We start from the raw sequence: 15,710 nt of genomic DNA, 5'->3' as shown, positions 1-15,710 counted from the left end.
CTAAACTCACCGGGAGCACCAGAAAGGCCGTCGATATGAGCTGTAAGCATATCGTCTTTTTTATTTTTTTTTATTGATTGAGCATTATCGTTGTGTGTGCGTGTGTGTGTGTGAGAGAGAGGGAGAGAGAGAGAGAAACTGTGTGTGTGTAGGCTATGTGTGAGTGAGGGTGTGAGACAACAAGGTTAAGTTTTTTTTTTTTTGACTAGACCCTTCTACTTAATGCAGTGTGTAGGCCTAGTTAGTTACTATACTTTTGTGCCAGTCAGATGGGATGTAACTTTGTATAGCCTACTGTGTTAACCATAATGGGTATACATTTTTTATTAGCCTACCCAACTAATTTCACCACCAGCCGCCACTGGGTGTAGAACTGCAACAGTGAAAGGGATAAATATACATAGACACGTATTTAGACGTAAAACAATGAAAATGGTACTTCACAGAAATACTTGAAGTGTGTTTTAGAATGACAAACTCCTCCTGGGCAAGATGCACGGAATGCATTGATTAGAAGATGTGAAAAATAGCAATGTGTTAGGTGACTTGTGTGAAGAGGATGGATATGAACCTACGAAAACATCTGAACATCTGAATAGTGAATGGATGTGATGAGATACACACCGTGGACATTACAACAGTCTGAATGAGGTGAAAAGTAATTATACAAAATGAAAACTAAATAACTAGAGGTTTCTCTTCTGTTCTGTCTCCGTCCTGCTCTGTCTCCTTGTCTCACTCCTGCTGTCTGCTCCTCTACAGGATTAATCATGTGTTTGGCTCAGAGGCACACTTAGTCAGAGGTTCAAGTTACAACAAATGTGTGGTTTACACACACACACACACACACACACACACACACACACACACACACACACACACACACACACACACACACACACACACACACACACACACACACACACACACACACACCTGATCATGTACAAACAGAAAAAGCTGAGTCTTTCATCAGGACGAAAATTACTTACACACACAAACACTCACACACACACTCACACACACACTCACACTCATACACATGCCTTCAGGTGTGGAGTTTTCTCTTTCTCGCCTTTTGTTTGTGTGACTCTTTCATTTTTGTCCTTTAAATTAATTTCATGTGAGAGTCAGAGCCGTGTGCTGACATGAGTTACCACGGCGCCAACAGCCACACGTCTCTCTACTCTACTTCCTGTTGAGGCTTTTCACAGTAAAAGCAGCTCAGTCCTGTTGGATGTAATGTAGTAACCCAGTTGGTCCACTAGAGGACTGTACTGCAGCTCACATACACACTGGAACTGACAACTGATGAACTTTAATGGGCTGTCAGAGTCACCCTATTGGTTATTTGTTTTGGATTAAAGTCAGTGTATCTTTTCACACTATCATTATATAGTTTATATAACTGTATAGTAATCATATAGTTTATATAGCAAACCATTGAACAGTAGTACTGAGATCTCTTACTTTTGTTTTACTTTGAGCCCTAACGAGCATGTTATTACAGTTTTTTTTCAATTGCTAACAAGCAGTGGTTGAAACTGAAGTCACATTTTCAAAACTCTTAAAGGGACAACGAGGAGTTTTGGAAAAGCGAAGCGTTTTCACACTACATTTATGAGCCTCCGCGCACCGTGAAATTCTTTGAGCGGCGCAAGACAGACTCATGTTTTCATTCATCAAGAATTAAAGTCAGAGGTTGGAAGACGATCACATACCGTCGTAGTTCCGACCATAAGCGGCGATTTGGCGGCGTTATTCTCATGACTCGCCACAAAACCGAAAGTAAAGAAACGCTGGTCGGCTCGCCCAACATTTCCACCACCACTAATAATAACAAAATAACAATAGAGACAAAATGCTATATTTATCGAAAATGGAGCCATTAACAAGTGGTAACGTAGATTCATCCACATTAATATGAGACTTTTTTTTTAATAACCAAATAGAAACTCCTCGTTGTCCCTTTAACACAGTCCATGTTGACCAAACTGTGAATCACTTTTCATTGCTTTCACACAAAATGCATTCAGTGACCACAGTCACCAAAATTCATGGATTCTTTTCTCAGTTACTAGTTCACCACCTGCAAAACACTAGACTTTTATAGCACATTTTTCAAATGCTAACACACTTAGAAACACAATCAAAACAGAATGATGGGAGGGAGGAGGGAGGAGGGGGGGCGTGGGGAATTTCTGTTGCAGGAACATTGAAATATATGAAACATCAAATCAATAATATTTTATTGAATAAAATAAATAAAAATATGATGCAACTCTAAACACAGGTGAGGTTAGTTTCCAGCTCAAGACCGATCCAGGTGATCTGTGTTTGGCCTCATTAGAAACCATATAATTGTTTTTACTTACATTATCTCTTGATTTGTGTTCTACCTCTGGAAATTCTGCATTTTTCTGTTTACAGTCCCTTACCTATGCAAGGGCACAGAGAAAATACATTTTCTTGACGTAAATTGCTGCATTCCTGATTCATTCTTGTTGCAATATATTATCTAGAACACTCAAAGTGCAAAGATATTGCAGTATTTATTTTATAATACAACTGATTTATTGATTTTGAAAAAGAAAATCATTCAAAGTTCAAATTTATTTTAAGTAATGTTCTTTGTTGTTAGCGTTTTGTCGTTCACTGTGCTAAAAGTGACAGTGTTTGTTTCCAAAGTGATACTATAGTGTTGTGGTTGAATGAGCTTATTTTGAGACATGTATGAAGTGTTTTGTTGGTGAGGCACTGTTTTGGGGAAGAGATGAACTGTTTAGCTGAGATGCCTGATGGAAATGCTGGCTGTGTTAAAGGACAATTCTGGGCAAATTCAACTCGAGGCCATATGTTCCTATCATTTTAGGTCTAAAAGAAGGAATCTGAAGATTTTCAGTTTAATTGCTCCTGTTTTGCGGTAGGTTCAAGTGTACATTTTTTTCCACAGACAGCGTCAGGCTAGAAGTTTTTTTTACTTGAAGCAAGTCAAGAGTTGATATTCCTGTGTTTATGACACAAACGGTAGCTCCAACTGCACCTGAACACACCGCGCACGGCAACTTGGGTCTCGCGCGAGACTGTGGGAGACTTTGAATTAGATCTAGTTTTACAAACATGTCGGCTTGCTTGAAGTAAATAAACTTCTGGGTGCATGTTTGAGTCTCCATCTGACGCTGTCTGTGGCTTTGAGGGATGTAAACAGCCTAAGCAGCGGAACTTGCATCCGCTCCCATTCATCGCTGCCGTGGCGATGCGGGGACAGACACAACTACCACAAAACAGGAGCAATTAAACTGAAAATCTTCAGATTCCTTCTTTTAGACCTAAAATGATAGGAACATACACCCCCGAGTTGAATTCGCCTGGAATTGTCCTTTAAGAGTTTTGAACATGTGACTTCAGTTTCGACCACTGCTTGTTAGCAATTGAAAAAAACTGTAAATAGTTTAACGAGCATGTTATTGTAAGTCAGTGTCTAATTTGTGGTGCCAGTGAACATTTCTCTAAAATCTGCATTGGTTTCATTCTGTCAGCTGGGTCCTGCTGCTGCAGCCCTACTGCCACTCGCTGGCCGTCTGTGGGAAGCACACTTTCTTCAGCTCATGACTAGAAGGGCCACACTGGAGGGAAACATCACTATTGGAAATGTGAGAACCTTATTGGAGGTGATGTCTTCACTGGGGAAATATGAGACGCGTTCAAATGAGGAACATGGGGAACCTGAACACTAAAAATCCTGTCAAAGGTTGCACCTGCTGGGGCGGTGCGTGGCGCAGTGGTTAAAGCGGCCGCCCCGTGTAGAGGCTACAGTCCTCAACGCAGGCGTCCCCGGTTCGAATCCCGCGTCGGGCATGTCATTCCCCCCCTCTCTCTGCCTCCTCCTTTCCTGTCTATCTCACTGTGCTATCAAATAAAGGCAAAAAAAAAAAAAAAAGGTTGCACCTGCTGCGTGCTACAAAAATGTAACAAAGGTAATAGATTTGATTTTAGACATTTTTGGAACACGTTACAAGTCATTTATTTAACCAGCACTACTCTGAAGCTGGTTAATTAAGGTAAAAATGTAGCATTGTTAATCTAAAAATCCTGCATAGCTCCTTTAAATGCTCCCCTGACTTTGATGTGCAGTGACACTGTGCTGGTCCTTCCACAAAGTCTAGCAGCCAAGGAGAGTTGGAACTTGAGACTGCAGGGCAGCAGAGTCACCCCTAATGATGCCAGATGATTCAGTGGTTTGAAGTAGAATCAGGCCTGAGGCTTCGGTGTTTCCCTTCCTTCAGATGCCCAGCTGGAGGATTTAAGTGTACATTTGAGCACTTGTTCATTTCAGCAGCAACTGACCATCGGCATTTAAGTCATTTGAATAATTCAATTACAAGCTCCTCTTCAATGCAGACAAACTGAAAACAAGTGCACAGAGCGGAGCAAACACAGTGACTACATTTGCATGCAGTCAACATTCGGGTTAAGGTCAATATTCCCATTTACACCATGTCTTAATAGGCCTTAATAGCCTAACCAAGTTATGCGATTCTGGAGTGATTTTTCCCCTCCTCTAACAACCAATCAGAGCTTAAAAAAGAATGAGTCACCCCTGGCTACAGGGTGAACTACACCTCCTCACTAAGATAAAAGTTTCTGTCCCCTCCTTGCTCAGAGTTGCTCTGAAATACATCCTGAGTCACTCTTAAAGGTACATTGTGTAACTTCTCCTGTTATCTATTCACGAAAATCGATTATTTGGTTCTTCAGTCTGTTTTTTCATTAATCAGTAATCCCCCCCATCAACAAAGTGAAGTGTTCCTTTCAGCTCTGAATGAGCCGTTCATATCATTCATATCTACATGGAGCGGGTAAGCTCGGTGCTGCTGCCATGTGGTGTCGCCATGTTTTTACCTTCAGTGGCAGCGTGACGGTAGGAAACCACGGAAACTCAGCGGAGACACCGGAGCTGTCGGCTCAGGTGGAGGTGGCGTCTGTGAAAAGTCACCGCGGTAACGCAGTGAGGAGGAATGGAGCGTTACACTGATGCTGCATTCACCTGCAGTCGGGCAGACGGCCGTCGCTAACAAACCAGATGTCATTTTAGTCACAGAAGTCCAGAGAAAGCCGGTAAAACGTGGGTCAGGTCAACAATACCACATCGCCATGACAACATATTGTCACGTGTATTGTTTTGCCTCGTGCTGATGGACCACTTGTTTACATAGAGGCTTGTTTAAGCCGTTACCTGCAGCAGCTGTCGTCCGTCTGCCGTCTGCCCAATTTCACGTGAATGCAGCATGAAAAATACGACTGAGTTGCTGCGATATACAACCGCAACGCTAGATGGGAGTAATTCCTACACAATGTACCTTTAAAGGATAATTTCAGTTTTTTACAATCTGGACCTTATTTCTAGCATAAAATACGATCATTTACTCACCCAGACAACTTTGGTGTCATTTGGAGTCGTTTTGACGAAATTAGCCCCAGTGGAGCGGCGCGTATATCCATATAATGCGAGAACACGGGGCACGCAAGCGCAGCCTCTATATAACGCATTATCTGCGGCGAAACTCGTTCATTTCACCAATATTTTGTTATGATAGGCTAGTGCTATTCCCCTCTGAATCCGGGGTTAGCTGTTATCAACATCCGGGGTCTGTAGGTTGACCTACTGACCTCTGACCTGGATGATGTCATCTCCGACCGCGGTGCGGCGCGGCTAACTTGCTACCACTAATGCTACAGTTCGTTTCTACGTGTTTCTGACTTGTCAGAACAAAATGAGCAGCTGGATGAAGTTCAGCTTCCACAGGCTTCCTCTCCTCAACCTGGACTCACTAAAGCTCCGGCTAGTTGAGATAAAAATGGACCCGAATGCCGAAGTGGAATGATTATTATCAGAATGAGCCGGGCAGCGGTCGGAGATGACTCATCCAGATCAGAGGTTAGTAGGTCAACCTACAGACCCTGGATGTTGATAACAGCTAACCCCGGACTCAGAGGGGAACAGCACTAGTGTATCATAACTAAATATTGGTGAAATGAACGAGTTTTGCGCCGGATAATGTGTTATTTAGAGGCTGCATTGCGTGCCCCGTGTTCTCGCATTATTTACTTCGCGTCGGGCCGAACAACGGCCCTTAGCCGTGGTATAATGAGCATATACCACGGCCTGTCGTGATATATTGCTTTTATAAAACGGTTACGAATAAAGGCAATATAAAAGAGGGACACGCAATCAATTTCATGTAGTTTTATTCAACCAGAAATACATATTATCCAATAAAATAGCCTCACTGTGAAAAAAATAGTCCCACCTCTCCAGACGTTAGCTCCAAATTAGCTCTGCATCTCGTCTTTTCCTCCGCTTTCTTTCAGGTTAATGTCACTGCTCAATCCACTCTACCGTTGTTAACCCTCCCCGGAGGTGAAAGTTCACCTTAAACATGTGAATTCAACTACTTTAGTCCATTTTTTAACATCGTAAAAACATCCGCTGTCTTTGGCTACGGACTACAACAGTCCGTTGTCATGGATACATGACAACAACTTCCATTCATACCAGTCATACGTGCCTGACGCGGAGTGATAGCCTATGCTGTGATAAGGTTTTAGAATAGTAGCCGTGGTATATGCTCAATATACCACGGTTAACAACCAATCAGATTGCGGGATTTCACCTTTCCGTTTTATAAACGGATATACGCGCCACTCCACTGGGGCTAATTTCGTCAAAACGACTCCAAATGACACCAAAGTTGTCTGGGTGAGTAAATGATCGTATTTTATGCTAGAAATAAGGTCCAGGTTGTAAAAAACGGAAATTATCCTTTAAGCTAAGATTCCTTGCTAGGAATGTTTAGGCTGAGTTAGGAGCTCTCTGAGAGGAATCTAAGAATGTCTGGTGCATCAGGGGACAGAGTAGAGCATGCTCCTCCACAGAGGCGTGAACCCAGAGCCCATTAAACCTGGCTGTTGCTGTTTGTTGTGTTGTGTGCAGCCAATGTCTATTCTCTGCCAAAGATTGTTTGTTTGGGAGGAATCTCCACTCTCAGAGCCAAAATGAAACGTGATGCACCATTTTTAGTGAAACAAACACAGCACCGAGTTGATGGATGTGCTTCTGCTGTGTGTTGGCGTGTGTGTGCGAGTGGTTGTAGGGTGGACTGAGATGCTCAGCTCTCTGTTGTCATGCTGGGTGATGTAAGAGTGTCTATTCTGAAACTGTTGCTCTGTGTGTTAAAAGAGAAGTTAATTTAGCTTGGCTAAGGTTGCTCCCGTTACTGTGTGTGTTGCAGCATTTGGACAGTTTGGACAGCAAAGAACAAAGAGGAGAAGGTGAGAAAAAGTTACACAAAGCTTAGTGTAGGGGTGAATTGAGGTTTTTGATTGGGCTAATTTAGAGTTCCTGGAGGCTTAAGGATCAACTCGCAGTCAATGTGGACATAGAGCCGGATCACAAATATAAAGATTCTTCACACTAAGCACTCATTTATCAAATGTATGACACAATAGTCAAGCACCTGTCAAATGTAACACTCAAACTGTCTCTCTACCAAGGGAATGAATGTTTTCTGACTCATTTTTGACTAGTCTCCACATACAACTGCCAAAATTTTATTAGAACCAACTCGTTACCACCAGAGTGGAGCCCCTTTGCCTTCAGAACTGCCTCACTTGTTCAGGGAATAGATTCAAAAAAGTGCTGGAAAAATCCCAGAGAGATTTTGGACGATATTGGCATCATATCAACACAACTGTTGCTGATTTTTGACAGCTGCACATCCATGATGCAAATCTCTCGTTCCACCTCAACCCAAATGTGCTCTATTGGATTTAGATCTGGTGACTGTGGAGGCCATCTGAGTCCAGTAAATTTATCATGAGAAACCAGTTTGAAGCTTTGTGACAGGCCACGTTCTTCTGCAGGAAGCAGCCAGCAGAGGATGGCTACACTGTGGTAAGAGAGAGATGGACATGGGCAGCAACAATACTCAGGGAGGCTGTGGCTGATGATCTGCTGGTACTCAGGAGCCAAGAAAATATCTCCCACACCACCACCACACCTGCTAGGTCCCTCAACATGGTTGGACATGGTTTTTCTTCTACCAGACTGGATTCTAAATTCAAACAGCCACTTGAATCTTTTTTACCAGCCACCGTGTCACAGTTGTACTTTTGCATTGTCTGTTTGTAATTTACCTTAAAGGTTGGGTCTGGAGTTTTGTGCCCAAAAATAAACATTAAACTTATACAAATGAAATCCGTCTTAATCATCACCTATGGGCTTCTAGTCCTGTGTGGTGGTGTCTGTGTCTGCAGCCCCCCCTCCCCTGCCTGTATTTTGGTCTTTTGCTCTGTTTTGTTCAGGTTTTGTTATGCACGTGGACGTTTCTGGGTGGAGCGATAGAGTCGCGAGAGAGCATAGATATCTATGGCAGGGTTTCCCGCAGCGCTTTCCTGTTAAGGCGGCTGCCTTAACAACAAAGAGCCGCCGCCTAAACTAACGTCTTAAAAAAAATAAAAATGTAGCAATATTCGCCGCCGCCCCCCTGCCGTCGGACGATCGCCTTCATTCATCTCCGCATCCTCTCACACACATACAGAGAAGCGCGCATGCATAACAGCAACGCAGCGCATGGTGAAAGTGAAACTTAATACGGCGCCCCCCCCGCCGACAGGACAGACACCACCTTAACTAACAAATTTTCTGGGGGAAACACTGTATGGCGAGAGAGTCGGTGTTTTCTCTCCAGCCAATGACGGAGCTCAGGTGAAGCTACGTGCAGTAGAGTAGGAGGCTCAGGCCTGCTAGCCGCACTAGCTGTCTGATGCTACTGAGTCTCTTTTTCTCTCAGCAGCAGCAGTCAGGACAACAAAGTAAAAGAAATACAGTCTGAGTGAAGCACTGGAGCCGCGGACCGATTCCCCACCGTTACTGACACTGGTAACAAGTATTAGGGCCGTTGTGGGGAGTTAGCTCGATGCTAACTTCGGCTAGCGCTAGCGGTTAGCATCCGCCGCTAACACCCGCTTCTGAGTTCACCACAACGGCATAAAAACATACACGGAGACTCCCGGTGTTGGCGAATGGTCGGCTAATCGGCCCACGGCTCCAGCGGTTCTTTCAGACAGTATTTCCTTTCCTTTGTTGTCATGACAACTGCTGCTGTCAGGGGCAGGAGGCTACACATCTTAGCCCGAGAGGAGGGGCTGAGTTTCAATGTTTTGTTTACAAACTGCAACGAACAAAACTCCAGACCCTACCTTTAAAAAAAAAAGAGCCAACAATACCCCCCCCATGTCTTCATCGCACATTCTGGTGCTAGGGATACCGATCACTTAGGCTAATTTTCAAAGGATGGGAATCGGGTGGAAAAGATCCGGATCACTGATCAAAATATCAAAAATGTAACGTTATCCATACGTCCATGTTGTAAACACTGCACATTTGCGGAAAGCGGAGAGTGGGCACATAGAAATATACTGTTGACTAGTGCTAGTCGTGTCATTAAGGCTCTATGGCGTATATTCAGTGTTCTAGTACTGTATATTTCTACTGTTGAGGCAACGTGAATGGCAGTGAGCTGAGAGCTGCTCTCTGGTAGGCTCGATAGGAAAGCGCACTTTCTTGCCCTGGGACAACTTGGATGTGTTCTTTCTTTTTTTTGTTACTACATAGAAAAGTATCAGATTTGGACTCAGTATCAGATACTCAAAATCAAATGACTCGGACTCGGGGGGTAAAAAAATGTGATCAGGACATCCCTAGTCTGAGGCAGTAATGAAACGTTATTGAATCGTCACGTGCAAAACATGATGAGTCCAATAATTGATCTATCGGACACCCCTATTATTGTTACTGTTATTTTTACTGCAAATGATATCGGTTCTAAATATCGATTTTCTTGAATACCGTAGGCTACTAATAATCGGTATTGGTATCTGCCCTGAAAAAACCATCTGTCGATCCCTACCCTCCAGCGTGGTTTGATTGAATTCACCCGCCACTTCCCAGATTTACCCGCATTTGGCCAGTTGTTGGTTGGTATATTTAATTTCCCAGCCTGTCTCTCAGCCATCCCAGTCACAGAATTGCTTAGAAAGGAGAATGAGTGGCCATGTGGTGAGCCCTAAGCACAGGCATTGCAAAAGGCCAAAGCCATACCATCCTCAACACTGACACTACTGTATACTATGATTCCAGTGGTCAAACCATCGCCAGCACTGATGCAAGCACCATACACTACAGTCAGGACTGGAGACAGAGAAACAGTACTCCCAGAAAGAGAGGAGTGTTTGGTAGTAGTAGTAGTAGTAGTAGTAGTAGTAGTAGTGGTGCTGTCAAAGGTTTGCAGTATAAATTTCAAGCTTGTTTGTAGCGGAAGCTTCTCGAAGCTCCTCTTCCCGGTTCAAATTTGGACGAACTGGGAAGAGGACAGACCCTGGTTCGTCCAAATTTGATATAGACTTATTTAATTTTTTTCGGGACAATTTCGCATTATGGGGCTTCAATACAAGACGGACATTACATACGAGCAGCATGGAGGTATTTGGATGTTTTTTGGTGTGTCTTTTTGTTACGAAGACAGTTGGTATCCATTTGCAACCATTGTATGGACATGCACTGCTACGCCGAGACCCCCTGTAACTCAGAGAAGCCACGGAGGACTCTGAAACTTCTCCCAGCCCTTAGTCCACATGAGGGGGAGTAGATAATGATAATTTCAGTTTTGGGTGAACTATCCCTTTAACTATCCCTTTAATCACAGACAGTGGTAGAAAATGAATTCCCATGTCTGTGTTTGGTATTCTGTTTGACTGTAGCATCCGCCACTGTTCTTCATCACATGTCAGTGAACAGAAACAGATGAATTGATAATAAAGAGGGTGATTAGGGGTTGATGTGAGCTGTGGACGAGGTGAGGCTGAGCTGGCTGCATGTTGCTGTGTGTAGTGACGTGGTCGTACTAAAGAAGGCAGCTTGTTGTCAGTGATGTGGAGCTGGAGGCTTACAGCACGGCGTTGGCTACATCACTGTTGCCCGGGTTGCTAAGTGTGTTGCAGCATTTGGTCAGTGTTGCTGCTAACTAAAGAGTCAACCTGAGCGCCCCGTGCTGATTGGCTGGCTCCTGGACTTGGCTTCTGTCCAACAAGATTTAAAAAACACACACATGGACATCGCACAAGTCTGAGCAGAACCTGGCGGTATTTTCTTGTGAATGGGTGAGTACGGCTCGACTCCAGCGACAGGGGGAAAGCAGGTTTTAGGGAGGGGGAGCAGCGGTGGACTCTCCCTCCTCCCCTCCCCTCCCGTCCCCTCCCGTCTCCTCCACCTCCCTGTTCTCCCACAACAACACGCTGAGCGACGGAGCGAGCGCAGACGGGCGAGCTGCAGGCGGAGAGAGAGGGGAGCCGACGGAGCAGAAGACAAAGGAGAGGCAGAGGCAGCGCTGGATTAACCCTTTCTCCTGACTCAATCCTGCTTTTCCCTGGATTTTCCTCTTTTTTACGCGTCTTCCATCACCCGTCAGTCTAGCAGCATAGCAGCACACACACATTTTTTTTTTTTCTTCCCAGAGGATTAACAGCTGGTGTGTGTGTGTGTGTGTGTGAAGCGAGTCCTGGATCGTGGATTGATGGAGGTAGAAGGGAGGAGTGGATCTGCTTTTCCCATGGAGATTGTGTCATTCTCTCCTCCCTCGGCTGGCTGAGCAGCCTCTTTTCCTCTTGCTTCCTTTTGTACCAGCTCCCCCTCAGTCACTCCTTTCTTTCTTCCCTCCCTTCCTTTGCCGCGCAGGCTTTTGTCTATCTTGACAGGAATTCAGGCTCGTCTTTTCACTTCGACCCCCATCGGCCGACTCCACCAGCCCCGTCCCCCCTCATCCCCTCCCGCGTCGACCGACGCTCCGACCAGTCCGGTCTGACTGTGAGCAGAGGCACCAGGCTAGGCTAACAGCTAGCTGCTGGAGTGGTGGAGGCACCTCGGGCTTGTCACTGCTAAGCATTTGTTTGGTGTGTGTGTGTGGGTGTGAGCGTGTGTGTGTGTGTGTGCGTGAGCTGACAGATGAGCACTTGCTCTGTGGTGAATTTGTTGCGATAAGGAAGGAGAGGAGAGGAGAGGAGCGTGTGCAGAGTTTGGAGGTAACCACATGCTTCGTGAGCTCTCCTGAACCATTTGGTGGACATTTGGTCATGTGATCAGTGCCATGACCATGAGGGAGTCTGGACAATCTGGGACTGAGATTCTCTATTTCACAACATGGTGGTTGTTTATTTCCTTCAGCTGATTTTTACCTCTAATGTTCCACAATGGAGTTTACCTGAGGACCTGGGAGCCTGCAGCCTCGGCTCCACCGCTGGGCCCCGTCACTCGGAAGTTTGCTCGTGGAAATCCCGTTTTGCGTAAGCCTTGTAGAACAGATTGAGTCTGTCTGTGTGAGGATGAAGAGGACGAGCAGCAGCACTCTGCGGCGGGCATGGCCCAGCTCCGACCTGCCGCCGGCCGCCTCGGCGGAGCTGCACAGGAGCCAGCGCTCCCGCAGCGAGAAGGACTACAGGATCCACAAACACAGCAAGAGGACGCACTACCCTCCCCAGTATCTGTGTCAGAGCCCGCCGGTCTACATACACCCAGGTACTGGACCAACACACACACACACCGGTTTGACAGGGAGACAGTAGAAACTAAAGCTGTCCATGTGCTGCTGGGGATATCACCTTCACAAGTTTACACATGAATTTACATTTAGATATGTGTGTGTCATGAAGATGTTAGATTATTTTTGTTTAAATGCTAAATGCGCTGGAGATGACACTGATTTAAAGGAATGGTCCAAAACTGTGCAGGATTCAGATTACTACATGTCCCATAATGCAACTGAGGAGTGTATTTGTTAGTCTTCATCACAGAGTTAATGCTGCTGACATATTCTCTCAGACTCACCAGAGCTTCTCCACAAACACAGTGTGTGAGGCGGGTCTGTGTCTGTGTGTGTGTCTGAAAGGCCTATCTGAACCCCAAGACCAGCAGGTTAAAGGAATAGTTCACCAAAAAACCAAATTCAGTCATTAGTGACTCAGCCTCATGCTGATGAATACTCTGGAGTAGTTTTTTACTCCTCAAAGTGCATCTGGAGACCCGGGAGGCCGGTTCGTAGTCCAACCAAAACTTTATATGAGAGTCAATAGGACCCGACACAAAAACGTCCATAAAACTACACAAAAACCATTTAATATTCCTCCACACTGCTCATCCGCTGCAATCCAAGTGTCCTGAAGGGATATAGTGCAGAGTTTACTGGAAGCTATCTCATTTAGGACATTTTTACAGCCTAAACAGTCCTGTATTGAATTTGCCTGGTTTGTGTCGGGCACGATACACACATGAATCGCGCGAGCGTTAGAGTGTGCCCGAGGCAAATTCAATACAGGACTGTTCAAGCTGTAAAAATCCTTTCGAGGAATATAAAAACTACTCCAGAGTAGGCCTATTCATCAGCATGAGAGTGAGTCACTAATGACTGAATTTCATTTTTTGGTGAACTATTCCTTTAAACCTGGGTCCATTAGTACCACTGAGTTGCCCTTGAGAAAGGCCCTTGAATCATGCACTGCACGGTGAGCATCAGCTCAACTCCAGAGGTGAAACTGTGTGAGTGTGAGTCTAGTCCGGGTCCTGGACCAAGACCCTGCCCTTAGTGGAGCCTCTCTTACTTAAAGGGATAGTTCACCCAAAATTCAAATTTCACTCATTATCTACTCACCCTCATGTCGACTAAGAGCTGTGAGAATTTTCAGAGTCCTCCGTGCTTTCTCTGAGTTACGGGGTACCTCCATACTAATGTCCCTCTTGTATTGAAGCCCCGACATGAGAAATTGTTCCGCCGGTCAGTGCAAATCACGCGAGATTTGCACTGACACAGGAAGAGCAGTGAACTGAGACACTGGGAGCTTCCACTACAAACAAGCTTAAAATATAGACTTATTTAATTTTTTCAGAACAATTTCTCATGTTGGGGCTTCAATACAAGAGGGACATTACAGACGAGCAGTATGGAGGTATTTGGATGTTTTTTGGTGTGTCTTTTTGGATGAAGAAAGTTGGTATCCATTCACAACCATTATATGGACAAATACTGCTGCGCGGACCCCCCCGTAACTCAGAGAAGGCACGGAGGACTCTGAAAATTCTCACAGCTCTTAGTCGACATGAGGGTGAGTAGATAATGAGTGAAATTTGAATTTTGGGTGAACTATCCCTTTAAAGTTAGTTATTATTCTTGGCACTGGGAGCATATTAAAGGGTCCATCTGCAGTATTTCTGAGTATAGGATGGCTAGATCGATAGATCAGCAGCATTTGTGTCAAGTGTTTCCCATTCAGCGACTGATTCCTGCGGGGTGTGAGCATCAACAGCAACTTAACAGATGTTCTACTTTCAACTACTGCAACAGGCTGATGTCACTCTGAGTGTCTAAATCAGAGCAGCACAGATGTTTTTCCTGGACATGGTGAACTCATTGCTCCTGTTAGATGGAGTGGTGGCTTTCACTCACTCATCAGGATGCAGCTTGTCCACAGGGGGGAGCTGTTGTTAGAGCAGCTGGAGACCTGAGGTGTGTGTTGTTGTCTGTACAGAAAGATACAGGGCATTCAACATGACTCCCTCCTAGTTTGTGCAAAAGTCACAGCTGATGACATGATTGATAACATAATTGAGCAGCCAATCAGAGATATCACATCAACCCTACAGTTGGAGCTTGACAATGCGGTCTGAAATTTCTATCACAATGTCATTCAAAGCATAACGGTAACAATGTATACCACTGTATATATTTATCTTAAAAGTCTTTATATATTTGCTTCTGCAGCGGTATAGCAGCTACAGTACATAAATATTTAATAAGAACATTTGGTACCAAACTGCTATATTAATGAATGCAGAACCTTTTCTCAAGTGACTTTATCTCTGAAAAACACTTTATTTGCACTAAATAGAGTCAAATCAAGCTGCAACTGGCTTTAAATACAGTTCCATTACTGCAAGTCACAATGTAAATCTCTCGGTAAATAACATCATGTTTTTAGCCGAGCTACATAAACAGCGTTGGATTTTGAGCTCTGAGGTCAGGAAGGAAGGCATCAGCTGTTTAGAGCAAGATCCACATGAATGTTTCAGTAGGTCAACACAGCAACAAGCACATAGGATCTACTCTGATGTTTAACTCTACACATTTAAAGGGACAACGAAGAGTTTCTATTCGGTTATAAAAAAGTCTCACGTTAATGTGGATGAATCTCCGCTACCCACACTTGTTAATGGGCCCATTTTCGATAAATATATCGTTCTGTCTCTATCGTTATTTTGTTATTATTAGTGGTGGAGGAAATGCTGGTCGAGCCGACCAGCGTTTTTTACTTTCGGTTTCGCAACGAGTCATGAGAATAACGCAGCTGAATCGCCGTTTATGGTCGGAACTACAACGGTATGTGAACCTCTTTGAACCTCTGACTTTAATTCTTGATGAATGAAAACATGAGTCTGTCTTGCGCCGGTCAAAAGAATTTTACGGTGCACGCGGAGGCTCATAAATGTAGTGTGAAAACGCTTCGCTTTTCCAAAACTCCTCGTTGTCCCTTTAAATAAAAAGTTTTCATTCTGAAATGTGTGAGGAAGGAATGGAACTTCATCTTTCCTAGAGATGTCATATTAT

General features: G+C 44.5%; 1 protein-coding gene across 2 annotated transcripts in view; it reads left to right on the top strand.

Moving 5' to 3' along the window:
- Positions 1–15,710, top strand: part of LOC310992120 (storkhead-box protein 2-like) — an 89,997-nt gene that overhangs the window by 14,877 nt on the left and 59,410 nt on the right. Inside the window, exon 1 of one of the 2 annotated variants that reach the window (XM_083980115.1) lies at positions 12,556–12,631. The exons of the other annotated variant lie outside the window; for it this stretch is intronic. The gene's annotated coding sequence lies outside the window, so the exon portion shown is untranslated. Of the gene's footprint in view, positions 1–12,555; positions 12,632–15,710 lie in introns of those variants that run through there. 2 annotated transcript variants of the gene reach the window in all.

This window comes from Trachurus trachurus (assembly GCF_905171665.1).
Source record: "Trachurus trachurus genome assembly, chromosome: 10".
Lineage (NCBI taxonomy): Eukaryota > Metazoa > Chordata > Actinopteri > Carangiformes > Carangidae > Trachurus > Trachurus trachurus.
The sequence above is the reverse complement of the archived record's forward strand: the minus strand, read 5'-3'. Positions and strand labels throughout refer to the sequence as shown.